We start from the raw sequence: 19,764 nt of genomic DNA on the forward strand, positions 1-19,764 counted from the left end.
AGAATGTCCTGGATCCGTATCATGGAAGGTAAATAATCCTATAGAAATTAATGAATGTAAAAATGAGAAGCAGCAAAAGACCAGTAAAAATTATAATCTAAATACATAAAGTTAATTTTTTACGAAGAACCATTTATTTTATATTTTTTTTAAAATTAGTATCATAATAATATATAGGTGGACATTAACAAGAGTTCATACGAGGGGGAGGATTCAAGGCCACTGTTATATGACCAATGACACCCAACACCAAGGTTGGTGAGACTACCATATCACACTCTCGTGTGTACCGTCGCCCACTACAACCAACACTCGTGTATCGAACCCCACTGGATAATTCCACAGCAGCATGTAAGCACAAGGGTTATACCGTAATATTGGAATTTTACCACAGCTCAATCTCACTCAATAAACAATACAATCTCAAGAATAAATGTAAAAATACTCGTCACAAGACATAGTGAAGTAAGGTAAGCATAGCTTCCTACATGGTCCTACATGGTTAATTTGCAGAGGCCTATAGACAGCTTAATGATATTGAAGTGTATAGACTTTTAGAGCATGATCCTAGGTGCAACATTGAAAAAAAGATTCAGGCGTGTTTGACTAGTGCTCTTGAGGAGGATATTATAGATATTTCATTACAAACGTTTTTGACAGTTAACCACCCCAAAATTCCTAGTTTGTCCTTACTCCCTAAAATTCACAAGAGCCTGGTGAATCTACCGGATCGTCCTATCGTATCGGGGAGGGGCTCTTTATTGAGCAATATCTCCATATTTGTGGATAAAGCACTTACAGAATTTGTCCTGGAGACTAGGTCATATATTAGGGATACATGTGATTTTTTTGCATAAATTTAAAATGTTGACACCACCTCCAGGGTCTCTGCTGGTGTCTTTTGATGTTGTGTCCCTCTATACCTCCATTGGACACAGTGAGGGTATAGAGACAGTTAGACGAAAGCTTATGAATTCACACTATGATGCCCGCAGTTGTGAATTTATTATATCCTTACTTGATCTTATCATGACATCTAATTATTTTACCTTTGATGATAAATATTACATCCAGCTTAAAGGCACAGCAACGGGGTCCAATATGGCCCCCACTTATGCCAATATTTTTATGGACATGATGGAGGAGATGCTCGTCTATGTATCCCACCACTTCACTCATGTTTTGGGGTGGTTGCGATACATAGATGACATCTTCCTCATCTGGACAGATACAGAAGATTCTTTCAAGTCCTTCATCATTTTCTTAATTCAATTGATGAGAATATACAGTATACAATGTCTTTTTCAACAGATAATATTCAATTTCTTGATGTTAATGTTAAGTTGGTTGCTAATTCCTTGACCACAGGGTTGTACACTAAAGATACAGACCAGAATACACTCTTAAGATTTGAGAGTAGCCACCCTAAGAATATGTTACGATCGCTACCATACAGTCAGATGGTAAGAATCAAGCGTATAGTTGATGATCCCATTGAACTTGATTCATCTTTGGATACAATGATTACTAATTTTTTACAGAGAGTTTAACCCCAAACAGCTGCTGCTAACACATAGGAATAAAATTGATAGCATACCTAGAGAAAAATTTGTAAAATGAGTGTGTGAAGAGTGGGAGAAGAGGGTTGCATTGACAATCCAACACAATGGGCAGCACTTTGAACACATTTTATAAGTGGTCAGAAACTTGTAAATAACTTATGAAAGAATAAAGTAATGTTAAAACCAAGCACACCATTGTTTTTCTTGTGAAATTCTCGATAAGTTTGATGTGTCACATGACCCTCTTCCCATTGAAAAAACTAGTTGGATACAAAATGGCCGACTTCAAAATGGCCACCATGGTCAACACCCAGCTTGAAAAGTTTCCCCCCTCCCATATACTAATGTGCCACAAACAGGAAGTTAATATCACCAACCATTCCCATTTTATTTAGGTGTATCCATATAAATGGCCCACCCTGTGTATATATATACAGTACCACAACCAAGCTCCGTCCATAAATACAGTACTAGAACAAAGCTCTGACATATATACAGCACCAGAACAAAGTTCATACATATATATACACAGCACTAGATCCAAGCTCATACATAAATACAACACCAGAACCAAGCTCAGTACATATATATACAGCACTAGAACAAACCTCAGTACATATATAAAACACCAGAACCAAGCTCAGTGCATAAATGCAGCACTAGAACCAAGCTCATACATATATACAGCACCAGAACAAGCTCAGTACATATATGCAGCACCAGAACAAATACAGCTCAATTTAGTGCAACCCCTGCCGTATAGGTTTGTACGGCGTAAAACTACAGCTCCCAGTGTGGACCAAACAATGGTAAGGATATGATGGGAGATGCTGTTTCACAAAAAAAATCATACCACCCATCATCTCGCTGCAGATCACACAGTGACTACATTACTGATTAGAGGCAGAATAAGCATTTACATTAAGTGACTCACCGGTGACGTCTCAGATTCTAGTTCTTTTCTTCTCCCTCCAGTCCAGACCTCTATGATGGATTTCTCCCGGCCATGACCCATTTCTGCAGTTTTCCGCTCAGATGTCTTCAGCTTCTCACTTTTAAAACATTTCTGCACCTATAAACAAGGTTAAAATTCTCAAAACCTCTAAATATAATAGCGCCATACACTGTGTCCCTGATTATAATAGTACCATACACTGTGTCTGTAGATAGTACCTCACATATAGCTCCCCCTGTATATAGTGTCCCACATATAGCTCCCCCTGTATATAGTGCCCCACATCCCCATATATAGACCCCCCTCTAGATAGTGCCCCACATCCCCACATATAGACCCCCCTGTACATAGTGGCCCACATCCCCATATAGACCCCCCTGTATATAGTGGCCCAGATCCCCATATAGATCCCCACTGTATATAGTGGCCCACATCCCCACATATAGATCCCCCTGTAGAGCACCCACTGTAGATAATGCCACTCACAGTTTTAGTAGAGAAAAAAATAAAACTTTACATACTCACATGATCCCATCTGGTGGCAATGCAGATCTGCTCTCTACTGAGCAGGTCTGCTGTAGCTGAACGACGCATCATTCAAAGGAGCTGATTGGCGATGCAGGATGACTTGCCCCGTCAATCAGTGCCTTTCAAGCACGGAAGCGGCGCGATGGCGTTATCGCGACGCTACCGTTGTTGAAAGGCGCTGATTGGCGGGGGAAAGTCATTTTGCCCGGCCATTCAGCACTAATGCATGTATTTGTACCTGCATGCTGTAGACACAGGTACAATTACTGCAAGACGGGGTGGCTGTCACTAGCATTGGGCCCCCCTGGTGCTAGCAATGCCCTCGGGCATGAGGGGGCCCGTGTTGCCGTAGAGGCTCGGCGGTGCGGGCCCCGTAGTAGCGTCCCTACAGCAATGGCAGCCATAACGGCTGCTAGCGGCGCCACCGTGCATATGGGGGGGCGTGTCGGCTAGCGGCACGGGCCCCCTCAAGCCACGGGCCCCGTAGCAGCTGCTACCGCGGTAGTTACGCCACTGACACCGCCCCCGATTTTCGGCTAAGTGGCGCCACCTGAGGCTGTTGGCTCACCTCGCCTCATGGCAGGTGCGGCACTGGATACTGCTAATACATTGCAGCTGCCCACTGAACAACACAACCCTTTTTTGTTTGGCTTTTTGCCTTATCTGAAGCTCTTTTGTGCTCTGGCTGACCTTGCATTTTAGTTTGTTAAACAGATTTCATTTCCTTGACCTTTTTGTATTTCCTTGACCTTTTTTGTATTGAGAACACTATCAGACTGGTTGCTGGTTTTATCTTTTGTGAGTTTTGCATCTTAGACTATGTTCACATCTCCATGGCCCTTCCCTTAAAGGGTTCCATCTGAGGTTTCCGTTGGGTTAACCCCTCAACGGAAAGGCAAACGGGAACCTAAGCTTTCGTTTCTCTCACCTTTGATGTCAATTATTACGGAAACATTGCTAAAGGTTTCCGTTTGTCCCCGTTGTGACAGGATTCCGTCATTTTCATGGAATGAATAGCGTAGTCGACTGTTGTATTGCTTCCATCAAAAGGACGGAACCCTTGCACAACGGAGACAAATGGAAACCATTTGCACCGGATCTGTCACCACTGAAATCAATATTGTTTCAGTCAGGGTTCCGTTCATGGGTTCCCCTGACGGAAAGCTCAGACGGAACGGATGGACAGAGCCCCGACGCAGATGTGAACAAAGCCAAATTGTATTAATTTTTTATCCAGAGGTTGGCCTCTACTTCGACCATAGCTTCCTCCTGTGAGGACTATAAGACTGAGACACTATGATAAATCCAAGCAGTAGCATGTTCCTCCTTATAACATGTTGGGATTGATTTGACCATCAACATATATCACCTACAACTCAACCTGCTTTTTTCAATTTATATCCCTTTCTAATATGCATGCAAAGAACTGGTGGGGAAAAACAGAACGGGGTCATGTTATTGATTTGCTATGGGATCAGCTGTGTCCTATGGACTTCAATTCAGATGTAGTAAATTATTAGGGTATGTTCACACGGCAGCGTCCGTAACGGCCGAAATGACGGGGCTGTTTCCAGGAGAAAACAGCCCTGTCATTTCAGCCGTAACGGCATGTGCAGGCGCTTGAACGCCGCGTCCATTACGGACGCAACTGGATCTGGTTTTCCATGGAGTCCATGGAAAACGGCTCCATTTACGTCTGAAGAAGTGACATGACACTTCTTTGGCACGGGCGTCTATTTACGCGCCGTCTTTTGACAGCGACGCGTAAATAAACGCCTCGTGTGAACAGACAAACGTCAGCCCATTGCTTTCAATGGGCAGATGTTTGCCAACGCTATCAAGGCGCATTTTTGGACGTAATTCGAGGCGTAAAACGCCCGAATTACGTCCATAAATAAGCCGTGTGAACATACCCTTAAAGTATAGCTTTAACCCCTTCAGGACCAAGCTCATTTTGGCCTTCAGGACCAGCCCCATTTTTTCAAATCTGACATGTGTCACTTTATGTCGAAATAACTTCGGAATGCTTTTACCTATCCAAGCAATTCCGAGATTGTTTTCTCGTGACATACTGTACTTTATGTTAGTGAAAAAATTTGGTCCATAAATTCAATTATGATTTTTCGAAATTTCAATTTATTTGCTTGTAAAACAGATAGTAATACCATCCAAAATAGTTACTAGTCAACATTTTCCATATGTCTACTTATTGTTTTTTGAACGTCCTTTAATTTTTCTAGGATGTTACAAGGCCTAGAACTTTAGCAGCAATTGCTCACATTTTCAAGAAAATTTCAAAAGGCTTTTATTTCAGGGACCAGTTCAGTTCTGAAGTGACTTTGAGGGGCCCATATATTTGAAAACCTTAAAAAAACAGCCCATTTTAAAAACTGCACCCCTCAAAGTATACAAAAAAATCATACAGAAAGTGTTTTAACCCTTCAGGCATTTCACAGGAAATAAAGCAAAGTAGAGGTGAAATTGACAAATGTAATTTTTATTTTTTTTGCTGAAATTCATTTGTAATTAAAAAAAATAATCTGTAACACAGAAAGTTTTACCAGAGAACTGCAACTCAATATTGATTGTCCAGATTTTGCAGTTTTTAGAAATATCCCACATATGGCCCTAGTGTACTAATGGACTGAAGCACAGTGCTCAGAATTAGCACCTAGTGGATTTTGGGGCCTCCTTTTTTTAGAATATATTTTAGGCACAATGTCAGGTTTGAAGAGGTCTTGCGGTGCCAAAACAGTGGAAAACCCCCAAAAGTGAACCCATTTTAGAAACTACACCCCTCAAGCAATGTATCTAGGCCTATAGTTAGCATTTTGACCCCATAGTGTTTTTGCTAAATTTCTTTGAATTAGTCTGTAAAAATGAAATATTTTTTTTTCTGAAAAAACATTGAATTTTCTAATTTTTACAAGGAATAAAGGAGAATAAGCACTCCAACATTTGTAAAACAGTGAAAACCCCCAAAAGTGACCCCATTTTGGAAATTACACCCCTCAAGGAATTTTTATAGGGGTATAGTTAGCATTTTGACCCCACAGGTTTTTTTCTGAATTTATTGGAATCCGTCTGTGAGGATGAAAATCTACAAGAATAAAGGAGAAAAAGCACCCCAACATTTGTAAAGTAATTTCTCCCGAGTATGGCAATACCTCATATGTGGTCATAAACTTCTGTTTGGACACACTGCAGGGCTTAGAATGGCAGGAGCGCTACTTGGCATGCAGACTTTGCTTGATTGTTTTTTAGGCGCCATGTCGCTTTTGCAGAGCCCCTGAGTACAGTAGAAACCCCTGAGAAGTGACGCCATTTTGAAAACTACACCTCTCAGGGCATTCATCTAGGGGTGTAGTGAGCATTTTGACTCCACAGGTGTTTCGTAAATTTTATTCGAATTAGGCAGTGAAAATGAAAAAAAAAAATGTATTGCAAAAATATGTAGAATTAGCTCCCAATTTTTTATTTTCACGAGGCGTAATAGGAGACAAAAAAAAACACAATTTGTTAGTCAATTTCTCCCGAGTATGGCAATACCCCATGTGTGGCCCTAAACTGCTGATTGATACATGGCAGAGCTCAAAATAGAAGGAGCACCAGTTGGCTTTTAGAGCGCAGATTTTGCTGAATCGGTGTATGGGCGCCATATCGCGTTTGCAGAGCCCCTGAGGTACCAGAGTACAGTAAAAACCCCAGAGAAGTGACCCCCATTTTGGAAACTACACCCCTCAAGGCATTTATCATTTGCCTGGACATATGACAGGGCTCAGGAGTGAAAGAGCACAATGCTCATTTAAGGCCTATTTTGGTGATTGCAGGGCTCTGGGGTCAAATAGTAAAACAAACCCCCAAGTAGTGACCTCTATTTTGGAAACTGCACCTCTCAAGGCATTTTTAACCCCTAGGCGCAATCGGACGCAACTGTACGTCAATGCGGCCAGTGTCTTAAGGCACAGGGACGTACAGTTACTGCGTAGTTCCCGGTGCACACTGTCGGCGACAGTGTGCACCGGGAACTGGGAGGCCAGCTGTCCATGACAGCTGACACTCCACTGTATGCCGATCAGCGGCTTATTTCCGCTGATATCGGCAATTAACCCCTTGATTGCGGTGATTGATTGCAATCACCGCATTCAGGGGTTTCTAGCTCATCGGCAGACCTCACGATAAATCGTGAGGTTTGCAGATGGCTAGCATGGCGATCAAAGGCCAAGTAATGGCCTCCGTGTCTGCCATGTACGGAAGCCTATCAGGATCAGCCTCCTGATAGACTTCCTGTCAGAGTGACAGGACGTCACTGCCGTTCGCGATTCACACTGTCGATGACAGTATGCATCGGGAACTGGGAGGTCAGCTGTCCCTGACAGCTGACACTCCACTAGTTGCCGATCAGCGGCTCATTGCCGCTGATTTTGGCAATTAACCCCGCATGTACAGGGTTTGTAGCACATCAGCAGCCACCATGCAATTGTGGGGGCTGCTGATGCTTGTGATGGCACCCGGGGGCCAGATAAGGGTCCCCGGGTCTGCCATGTATGCAAGCCTATGAAGATCAGCCTCCGGCTGGCCCTCATAGACTAACTGTCAGAGTGACTGTGACGTCACACTGACAGTTGGACATACGTTACACTAACTAGGTAGTGTAATGTATTCTAGCAGCGATCAGAGCTGCAGGTCAAAAAATAAAGTGTAAAAAGTAAGGAAAAAATAAAAAAAAAGTTAATAAAAATGTTTTACAAAAGTGTAAAAATAAAAGAATTTTTTTTCCTATAATAAGTCTCTTATTATAGGGAAAAAATGAAACCGTTAAAAAACAGTACACATATTTGATATCACCGCATTCGTAACGACCCAATCTATAACACTATAATGTTGTTTTTACCGCACGGTGAACGCCGCCAAAAAACCAAACTAAAAACAATGCCAGAATCACTATTTTTTAGTCACCACCCCTTCCAAAATATAGAATAAAAAGTGATCAAAAAGTCGCATGTACCCGAAAATAGTACCAATAAAAACTACAACCCGTCCCGCAAAAAACAAGCCCTTACACCGCTTTTTTGACTGAAAAATAAAAAAGTTACGGCTCTCAGAATATGGTGACAGAAAATAAGTGATTTTATTGTGCAAACGCTGCAAAACATAAAAAAACCTATATACATATGGTATCGCCGTAATCGTACCGACCCGCAGAATAAAGTACAATTGTCATTTATAGCGCATTATGAACGCCGTAAGAAATAAAGAATTTAAAACGCCAAAATCACTGTTTTTGGCCACCAAAAAATAAGCCCTCACATCGCTCAATTCATGGAAAAATAAAAAAAGTTATGGCGTTTGGAAGGCGGGGAGTGAAAAACTAAAATGGAAAAGCAAAAAAGGATCAGTCCTGCAAAGGTTAATTAATTTCAATTAAAAAAATAAATTATTACCACATGTGGGGTATTGTCGTACTCGGGAGAGATTGCGTTACAAATTTAGGGTGACTTTTTCTCCTTTATCCCTTGTGAAAATGAAAAAATTCAAAATTTTAGTGGACAATAATGTTTATATTCATTTTCACGGCCAAATTCTACTAAATTCTGCAAAAGACCTGTGTGGTATAAATGCTTACTATACCCCTAGAAAAATTCCTTGAGGGGTCTAGTTTCCAAAATGGGGTCACTTTTGGGGGGTTTCTACTATTTTGTTCCCTCCAGGAGGTTGCAATCGCGACATGGCACTAAAACCAATCCAGCAAAATCTGTGCTCCAAAATCCAAATGGCACTCCCTCCCTTCTGAGCGCTGCCGTGGGTCCAAACAGCAGTTTATTACCACATATGGGGCATTTCCGTAATCGGGAGAAGATGCTTTACAAATGTTGGGGTGAATTTTCTTCTTAATTCCTTGTAAATATTAAAAATGTCTATGTTATTTCAGAAAAAAAGTAGATTTTCATTTTCACAGACTAACTCCAATAAATATAGCAAAATACCTGTGGCGTCAAAGTGCTAACTATACCCCTAGATAAATTCCTTGAGGGGTCTAGTTTCCAAAATGTCACTTTTGTGGAGTTTCCACTGTTTTGGCACCACAAGACCTCTTAAAACTCGACATAGTGCCTAAAATATAATCTAAAAATAAGCAGGCCCCAAAATCCACTAGGTGCTCCTTTGCTTCTGAGGCCGGTGTTTCGGTCAATTACCGCACTAGGGCCACATGTGGGATATTCCTAAAAACTGCAGGACCTGGGCAATAAATATTGAGTTGTATTTCTCTGGTAAAACCTTCTGTGTTATACAATTTTCTTTATTACAAATGAATTTCGGCAATAAAAAGAGAAATTTGTAAATTTCCCCTCTACTTTGCTTTATTTCCTGTGAAACGCCTAAAGGGTTAAAATACTTTCTGAATGCTGTTTTGAATACTTTGAGGGATGCAGTTTTTAAAATGGGGTGATTTATTGGGGCATTATAATATATAAGGCCCTCTAAACCAGTTCAGAAGTGAACTGGCCCCTGTAAAAATAGCCTTTCGAAATTTTCTTGAAAATGTGAGAAATTGCTGCTAAAGTTCTAAGCCTTGTAACGTCCTAGAAAAATAAAAGGATGTTCAAAAAACGATGCAAATATAAAGTAGACATATGGGAAATGGTAACTAGTGACTATTTTGTGTGGTATAACTATCTGTATTCAGTGGCGGATTAAGTAGACCATAGGCCCTGGGCTGTTATCCAAACTTGGGCCCCACTTCTCCACCGCCGCCCTGTAACTATTGTTAACACTTCCTTTTTGTCCAGACATTAACAAATGGGTGTTACTACTCCCCTTGTCAAAAGGCTGTGTCCCCACATACTGACAGTCTCCAACCATCGCTGACAGTATCGCACCATGTAGGGACAAATTCTCCTGACAAGGGGAATAGTAACACTTATTTGTCTATCAGTCCTGGACTGCACAAAGACTTTGTGAAATACAAGGATTTCCTATAATAAACATGTCAGTAGAGATTACAGATTGTCTATAAACCTAGTGACTCACAGGTGACGACGTAGTTTCTTTCCTCTTTACTTCTCCATGCAGTCCAGACTTCATGACGACTTTTCCCGACCATGACCCATTTCTGCAGAATTTTCCACTCAGATGTCTTTGGCTCCTCACTTTTCCAACATTTCCACACCTATAAACAAAGATAATATTATCATGGTGCCACACACTGTGCCCCTAAATATAATAGCACCAAACACTGCGCCCCTGAATAAAATAGTACAAACACTGTGCCCCTAAATATTATAGCACCATAGACTGCGCACCAGAATATAATTGTGTTAAACACTGTAGATAGCACCACACACAGCCCCCTGTAAATAGTGCTACACAGTCCTCCCCCTCTGTAAATAGCATCACATAGCCCTCCCCCTCTTGTATATAGTGCTACACAGAAATCCCCCTTAGATATAGTGATACACAGCGCTCCCTTCTATATAGTGCTATACAACAATCCCCCCTTGTATATCGTGCTACACAGCGTCTCCCCCCTTGGACCTGCAGCTCTTGTAATTGCTCAGTATAATGTCCCCCATAGCTGCCCCCACAGTATATTGCCACCCATAGCTGCCCCCACAGTATAATGCCCTTCATAGCTGCCTCTACACAGTATAATTTTCCCCTTAGCTGACCCTACACAGTATAATGCCTCCATAGCTGCGACACAGTATAATGTCCCCATAGCTGCGACACAGTATAATGCCTCCATAGCTGCAACACAGTATAATGCCTCCATAGCTGCAACACAGTATATTGTCTCCATAGCTGCGACACAGTATATTGCCTCCATAGCTGTGACACAGTATAATGCCCCCATAGCAGTGACACAGTATAATGCCTCCATAGCTGTGACACAGTATAATGCCCCCGTAGCTGCTACACAGTATAATGCCTTCATAGCTGCTACGCAGTATAATGCCCCCATAGCTGCGACACAGTATAATGTCCCCATAGCTGTGACACAGTATAATGCCCCCATAGCTGTGACACAGTATAATGCCTCCATAGCTGTGACACAGTATAATGCCTCCATAGCTGCAACACAGTATAATGCCTCCATAGCTGCAACACAGTATAATGCCTCCATAGCTGCAACACAGTATAATGCCTCCATAGCTGCAACACAGTATAATGTCCCCATAGCTGCGACACAGTATAATGCCTCCATAGCTGCGACACAGTATAATGCCTCTATAGCTGCGACACAGTATAATGCCTCCATAGCTGCAACACAGTATAATGCCTCCATAGCTGCTACACAGTATAATGTCTCCATAGCTGCAACACAGTATAATGCCTCCATAGCTGCAACACAGTATAATGTCGCCATAGCTGTGACACAGTATAATGCCCCCATAGCTGTGACACAGTATAATGCCCCCATAGCTGTGACACAGTATAATGCCTCCATAGCTGTGACACAGTATAATGCCTCCATAGCTGCAACACAGTATAATGCCTCAATAGCTGCGACACAGTATAATGCCTCCATAGCTGCGACACAGTATAATGCCTCCATAGCTGCAACACAGTATAATGCCTCCATAGCTGCTACACAGTATAATGTCTACATAGCTGCAACACAGTATAATGCCTGCATAGCTGCAACACAGTATAATGTCCCCATAGCTGTGACACAGTATAATGCCCCCTTAGCTGTGAAACAGTATAATGCCCCCACAGCTGTGACACAGTATAATGCCTCTAGAGCTGTGACACAGTATAATGCCTCCATAGCTGCAACACAGTATAATGCCTCCATAGCTCCGACACAGTATAATGCCTCCATAGCTGCGACACAGTATAATGCCCCCATAGCTGCTACACAGTATAATGTCCCCATAGCTGTGACACAGTATAATGCCTCCATAGCTGCAACACAGTATAATGCCTCCATAGCTGCAACACAGTATAATGTCTCCATAGCTGCGACACAGTATAATGCCTCCATAGCTGCGACACAGTATATTGCCTCTAGAGCTGTGACACAGTATAATGCCTCCATAGCTGCTACACAGTATAATGTCACCATAGCTGCGACACAGTATAATGCCTCCATAGCTGCAACACAGTATAATGCCTCCATAGCTGCGACACAGTATAATGCCTCCATAGCTGCGACACAGTATATTGCCTCTAGAGCTGTGACACAGTATAATGCCTCCATAGCTGCTACACAGTATAATGTCCCCGTAGCTGCGACACAGTATAATGCCTCCATAGCTGCACCATACAGTATAATGCCCCCATAGCTGCAACACAGTATAATGCCCCCATAGCTGCAACACAGTATAATGCCTCCATAGCTGCATCACAGTATAATGCCTCCATAGCTGCAACACAGTATAATGCTCCCATAGCTGCAACACAGTATAATGCCCCCATAGCTGTGACACAGTATAATGCCTCCATATGTACGTACCTAATAAATAAAAAAACATAATTACTTACCTATCCCGGTTCCCACGACGGTGGGGGATGCTTCTCCTCCTCTGCACTGTGCTGTGAGTGACTCCGTGCAGACAGGCGCGATGACGTCACTACATCGCGCCTGCCTGCACCGAGCCGCCCACGGCAGAGTGAATGCTGGAGCGAGGCTCCAGCATTCAACCCAACTGAATCTGCGTCCTGCGGATGTAGATTCAGTTGGAAGCGGGACAGCGCGGCAGCTAGCAGTGCTGCATAGTTTTGCTTTGTGTGCGGTTCATATTATAATCCGCCATTGTCTGTATTACAAGCAGATACATTTAAATTTAGAAAAATTCACATTTTTGCAAATTTTCTCTAAATTTTGGTGTTTTTCACAAATAAATATTGAATTTATAGACCAAATTTTTCCACTATCATAAAGTACAATATGTCACGAGAAAACAATCTCAGAATCGCTTGGATAGGTAAAAGCATTCCGGAGTTATTACCACATAAAGTGACACATGTCAGATTTGAAAAAATCGGCTGTGCCACAAGGCCAAAACAGGCTGCGTCCTAAAGGGGTTAAAGGGAATGTATTGCCAAATAGAAAAATAAAATTTAAGTAAGTTATTTATTTTTATTTATTTTATAATTGCTGTATTTTATATTGCTGTATTTTTTTTTTTCTTCCAAGTTTCTAGAAGAGGCCTTAGCTTCTCGGCTCATCCTGCGATCGGCTGAGTTGGAGGGTGAGAATAATTTTTTTTTCTTGTGGACAAAGGGGGCACTTTTCTATCAGGGGACACAGCATTCAATATGTTTCTGGTGGTGGGGCACACATTACTTTGGTTTTTGGTCACCTTAGCTCCCCAATAAATGGAATAAAAAAGTGATAAAAAAGTCGCATGTACCCCAAAATGGTACCAATAAAAACTACAGCTCTCCCCACATAAAACTAGCTCTCACTCGACGGAAATCTAAAAAAGTTATGGGTCTCAGAATATGCCAACACAAAACAAACTTTTTTTTAACAAATACTTTTTTCCCTGTAAAACTGGTAAAACATAAAAAAGATATGTTTGGTATCGTCGTAATTGTATCGTCCCAAGGAATAAAGTTAACATAAATTTTTTACCACAAAGCAGATACTGTAAGGGTAAGTTCGCAGCATAAATACTGTGGATTTTGTTGCAGAAAATCCGCAGCATAATATAGTGACAGCAAAGTGGATGAGATGAGATTTGACCAAATCTCATCCACCTGCTGTGTAAATGATGAGCGTAAAAAACGCTCTGAAATTGACTTGCGTGTGGTCTTTTAATCTGCAGCAAGTCAATTGTATTTGTGTAATCGCTGATTTTTTGTTGCAGGTCTTCCTTTTTTAATTCAATGGGGAGGTAAAACCCGCAACAAATCACAACTCAGAAAAAAAAAAATCTTATACTTACCCAGAATTCTGTGCTTCTTCATCCAGGCCGGCCTCCTGGTATGACGCTTCATCCCATGTGACTGCTGCAGCCAATCACATTCTGCAGTGGTCACATGGGATGAAACGTCATCCCAGGAGGCCGGCCTGCAGGACGGCAGAGGGATGCGTCACCATAGCTATCTGCAGTTTTCCGCAACTGACAAACCGTCCGAAAAACTGCACCACAATTTGGTGCATTTTTTGGGCCGCAATTCTCTGCGGCCGACAGGGCAGCTATGCTATGTACTTTTAGAAAGTCTATCTGCCCCCATTTGAACATAAAAACGAGACCCAAATAACAATCACTCTTTTTTGCCCATTGCACCCCACAAAGAATTTATTTTCAGTTCTCCAGTAAATTATATGGTATATGAAATGGTGCCATTAAATACAAGCCCTCATATGGTTATATTGACTGAAAAATAAAAAAGTTATGACTTTTGGAAGGCGAGGAATAAAAAACAAAAATCTAAAATTGGCTGCTTCTCCAAAGGGTTAAGGGGTTAAACTGTGCCACCATAGTCACATGCCAAGTTGGCATCTGCATATGCTAACTGAGGTTCTGAAAGGTCCACAAATTATATGACATGAAGAAAACTTTATTAATCAACTAAGTGAAAAGAATCTGTTCAGCTGTTCTCGGTATCTGTGGTGACGAGGAACTTGGCAAGTAGCCGAGAGTAAATTAGTTGGCCTCAAATATTCCCAAGTTATTTGCTAAGTACACAAGTCAATTTTCTAGATATTGCCTAACAAAGTTATTTTTAACTCATTGCTAGACTGAGATTTACCACCAAGACAAATTTCATTCTAATCATGGATATGTACAGATAGAAGTAATAATAAATATACAAGGGGGGTTTCCAAATGCATGCTTATTAAACCAAGTTAAAGGGGTTTTTCGGAACCAATTAACTAATTTCAATTCACTGCACATATAAAAATTATGTAATTTGTAATATACAGTACTTATGTTTTGATTTCATCTTCTAACATTCGGTCACATGATGCGTCTCTGTCACGAAGGGTCTGTGGACCCACTGGGCCATACCGCCTTGGCGGTAAGGCAGCTGGCCAACAGGGCGCAGGTGAAAGTCTATAGTTCGTATAGGTACCTGTGGCAGTTCAGACAGCAGCAGGACAGGCACGGCTAGGACTAGACAGCGGGTAGACGTGGAATACAGCACAACACGACTTTGGCACAGCACAGTGCTCGACCAGGATGGTATGGAATGCAAGGAACAGGTACAGGTACAAGAAACACACTAGGAGGCCATCACATAGACAAACTAGGAAACATCAACAACACTCTGACATAGAAGCAGGGGGGCTGGACCACTCTTATATTCCAGGGTACTCATGGGTCAAAGTTCATCAAGAAGTCCGGTACGCGCGCTGCCCCTTTAAGAGCAGGCATGAGCGTGCGCGCGCGCCTTATGGGATCCGGCTGAGGTGAGTGGAAGTGAGCGCTGGCGTCTCCTGAGGAGGAGGCAGGGGCCAGCGCTTGCCGACTCGTGGCTGCGGCTGTCAGGAGGGGATTGGAGCAGACAGCCCGCAGCCACGGACATTACAGTCTCCAGTAGCAAAATCCTTACTTCTGCCGCTAGCCCGTCCATAATCTGAGTTCCGTTTTCCGGCTGGCTCAATGTACATCACTGTACACTGAGGGAAGTGGTGGGCCGGATACTTTCTTTTGATAGTTTTCGGCCTGCTGCTAGGGGAGAGAAACACTGCTAGTCTCTGAGCATGCGTGGTAAACACTGCTAGTCTTTAGTTTACCACACATGCCCACTCCTGCGCTATCACAGTGCCTGCGTGTCATTTTCTCCCCCCTAGCAGCGGACCAGATACTATCAGAAGAAATGATGTAATGTCAGGAGCCAGTAGCTAGTAGCACTCTGACAATGACTCCGGCGCAGGGATTAGGGGATTCCCCAGCGTCCCAGAGCAGAGCCTATACTAGCGCTCCGACTGGGACTCCAGCTCTAGGGAAGACCCTGACAACACTGTCCATATATGGACAGTGATGTCAGGCGATTCCACAGAGTCCCGGAGCAGAGCCTATACTAGCGCTTTGCCTGGGACTTTCGGCTTTTGGGAAAAATGAAGTTATTTTTTACCATAATGTAAGAGAGTGTGGTTTGGTACAGCCCTGATATGTTGCACATTTATCGTTAGCTCTCACTGATGTAATGAGAGCAGTAAAATGGCAACAGAGATTAAAAAATGTTTATAGCTGGGTATAGTAGGCGTGATGAGTCCCTGCTGCCGGCGCATTGCATGCAGGGACAGATAGCTTGCTGAAATGTTTAACAGCTGTGACTAGAGGTTTTTCTGATCTCCGCCGTTAGTCTGTAGCTATGATTAACATTCCAGCATCTACTTGCACTCTTAGGGTATGTTCACACGGCCTATTTACGGACGTAATTCGGGCGTTTTTGCCCCGAATTACGTCTGAAAATAGCGCCTCAATAGCGCTGACAAACATCTGCCCATTGAAAGCAATGGGCAGACGTTTGTCTGTTCACACGAGGCGTATATTTACGCGCCGCTGTCAAATGACGGCGCGTAAATAGACGCCCGCGTCAAAGAAGTGACCTGTCACTTCTTTGGCCGTAATTGGAGCCGTTAATCATTGACTCCAATGAATAGCAGCGCTAATTACGGCCGTAATGGACGCGGCGTTCAAGCGCCTGCACATGCCGGTACGGCTGAAATTACGGGGATGTTTTCAGGCTGAAACATCCCCGTAATTTCAGCCGTTACGGACCCCCGCCGTGTGAACATACCCTTAGGGTATGTTCACACGTAGTCAACCAAAACGTCTGAAAATCCAGAGCTGTTTTCAAGGGAAAACAGACCCTGCTTTTCAGACGTTTTTTACCAACTCGCATTTTTACCAACTCATTTTTTTACCAACTCGTTTTTGGAGCTGTTTTCATTGGAGTCTATGAGAAAACAGCTCCAAAAACGTCTGAAAGAAGTGTCCTGCACTTCTTTTGACGAGGCTGTATTTTTACGAGTCGTCGTTTGACAGCTGTCAAACGACGACGCGTAAATAACAGGTCGTCTGCACAGTACGTCGGCAAACCCATTCAAATGAATGGGCAGATGTTTGCCGACGTATTGTAGCCATATTTTCAGACGTAAAACGAGGCATAATACGCCTCGTATACGTCTGAAATTTGGCCGTGTGAACATACCCTTAGCCGACATATACATCAGGGTGCTGGAATTAGTTACTATTGATTTCATATGTTGTCAGGACAGCATGAGTAGGTAAAATTTTATTTTGTGGGGATGTTTTCTTGCTGCCCAATATTTAAACAACTTGAGTCCTTTCATATAATCTTATGGCTCTTACAGTTTTGCATTGTAAATAGTCATTTATTCAAGAAAATCTACATGTGTACGATTGGTAAAAGCTGAATAGTCAGTATCATAATTTAAAAAGTAAAAATGTCACATTCATTATGTTCTGCATTGGCATTGGAAACAGGTATGTCAAACCCATAATCTAATATGGTATTAATACTCCAGGGATATATAAAAATTGGCTAGATTCAGAAAAGATAAAGAGAGGAAATCATTAGGATTATAGAGATAAAGAACATTGGAAGTGTGAAAGAAGTTTAGGAGTCTAAAAGGATAGTAGTATGGTACTAGGTAAAAGACAGAGAGGAAAATAGAGTGGAAAATGTTTAGGCAGACAGGGATCTTTCTAGTTTGAAATCTAAGAAAAGGAAAGCAGGTAGGGTACGTTTCCACACAGCAGATTTGTTGTAGAAATTTCTGCGACTGTCCTATTTTTCCGTTGGGGCTTGCAGAAATCCATGCACATGCTGCAAAAACAACCACATTCAGATCTATTGGATGGATTTTCAGTCAGAAATTTCTCTAACAAATCTGTCATATGTACATTCACCCTAAGGCCGGGTTCCCACATAGCGTAAATAGGATTGTGTGCGGAAATTCTGCAGCACTAACAGTAGCAGCAAAGTTGATGAGATTTACTAAATCTGCGGTGAGGAATTTAATTCAGTGGCATGTTAATTTATGCTGCATTTTTGTTAATTTTTTGTTTCAGGTTTTCCCCATTGAATTCAATAGGGATGGCAAAACCCGCAACAGAAAGCCAAGCGTTGCGACTTTTGCAGCGTAATCGCAGCGTTTACGCCGCAAAAATCGCAACGCCGGAGAGTTAATAGACATTGCCTCCAGCCAGGACGCGATGTCTATTCACAATCCCGACACTTCGCTAACGTTTGTGTGGGATTTACAGCACAGCACATCGAGTTGTCATTTACAGCATGATGTCGCGAGATAACGCTTGCTGTGCTGTAAGTCCCACACAAACGTCAAAAGTGTTGGGATTGTGAATAGACATCGCGTCCCGGCTGGAGGTGATGTCTATTCACCCTCAAGACACTTCAGTAACGTTAATGTGTGAGTAAGTGACAGCACATCGTGATCTCGCAGGATCACTATGTGCTGAGTACATGAATAGAGAGAAGTGTATGACGCTGATTGGTCAGCATCATACACTTCTCTTTACAATGCCCATTTGATCAAAAGCTAAAAAACATTGGGTATTAAGAAAGTCGTTAGCATAAATCTAAAATAGGTCATAATTTGGTTAAAATTGCTGCTGTTATCTACATTATGTAGCGTTCATGGCCGCGGGATTGTGAATAGACATCGCGTCCTGGCTGGAGGTGATGTCTATTCACACTCAAGACACTTCAGTAACGTTAATGTGTGAGTAAGTGACAGCACATCGTGATCTCGCAGGATCACTATGTGCTGAGTACATGAATAGAGAGAAGTGTATGACGCTGATTGGTCAGCATCATACACTTCTCTTTACAATGCCCATTTGGTCAAAAGCTAAAAAACATTGGGTATTAAGAAAGTCGTTAGCATAAATCTAAAATAGGTCATAATTTGGTTAAAATTGCTGCTGTTATCTACATTATGTAGCGTTCATGGCCGCGGGCCGTCGGGTTCACTCACCTCCCTACGCCCGCAGCCATGGATCTGTGAGCGCTGGTCCCCGTCTCCCTCCTAGGAGACGCCAGCGCTCACTTCCGCTCCGTTCGGCTGTGTCCCGTAGGGTGTGCGCGCGCGCTCGCGCCTGGCCTCAAAGGGCCAGTGTGCGCAATAAGGAAATCGTCATCACCATCAACTGCCATGATTTCCTGGTCTATAAGAAGGCCCCTGGCCTTCTAATCCTTGCCTGAGCATTGTTAGTTTTCCCAATCTGTCTTGCAAATGGTCCCTTAGTGTTTCCCGTTCCTGTTGAAACCTGTAATGATGGGGGTAGGGAAACGGACAAGTGAACCCTAATCTACCCGCCACTCTGTCCCTGCCTACTTGCAACGACCCGCCCTAGGTGACGGGGTACAACTGGGCGACGGTCCCTACGCTCAGTAAGTGCACGAGACAAACAGACAAGGGTACACAAAGCTATGGGAAACGGGGCAGTTGCCCACGGCAACACCGTGAGCAACAAGAGTGGTGAACGAGTTGAGTCAAACCAGGAGTGTACGAGGTACCAAACGCAGAGCAGGAGAGTAGTCAGTAAGCCAGGGTCAGTATGAAGCAGGATCAAATAGATAGGAGCTGTAGCTGGGCCAGGAAACCACACGAGAAGAATCACAAGCAAAGGAGGAACAGGAAAGGCAGGATATAAATAGACAGAGGGCGGGAGCTTGCTCCATCTGGCCAGGCTGCAATAGGCTCTCCCACTCCTAAGCCTGCCATCCTGAGTGGTGGAAGATGGAGTCAGTCTCAGAGACATA

This window comes from Rhinoderma darwinii, chromosome 2, assembly GCF_050947455.1.
Source record: "Rhinoderma darwinii isolate aRhiDar2 chromosome 2, aRhiDar2.hap1, whole genome shotgun sequence".
Classification (NCBI taxonomy): Eukaryota; Metazoa; Chordata; class Amphibia; order Anura; family Rhinodermatidae; genus Rhinoderma; species Rhinoderma darwinii.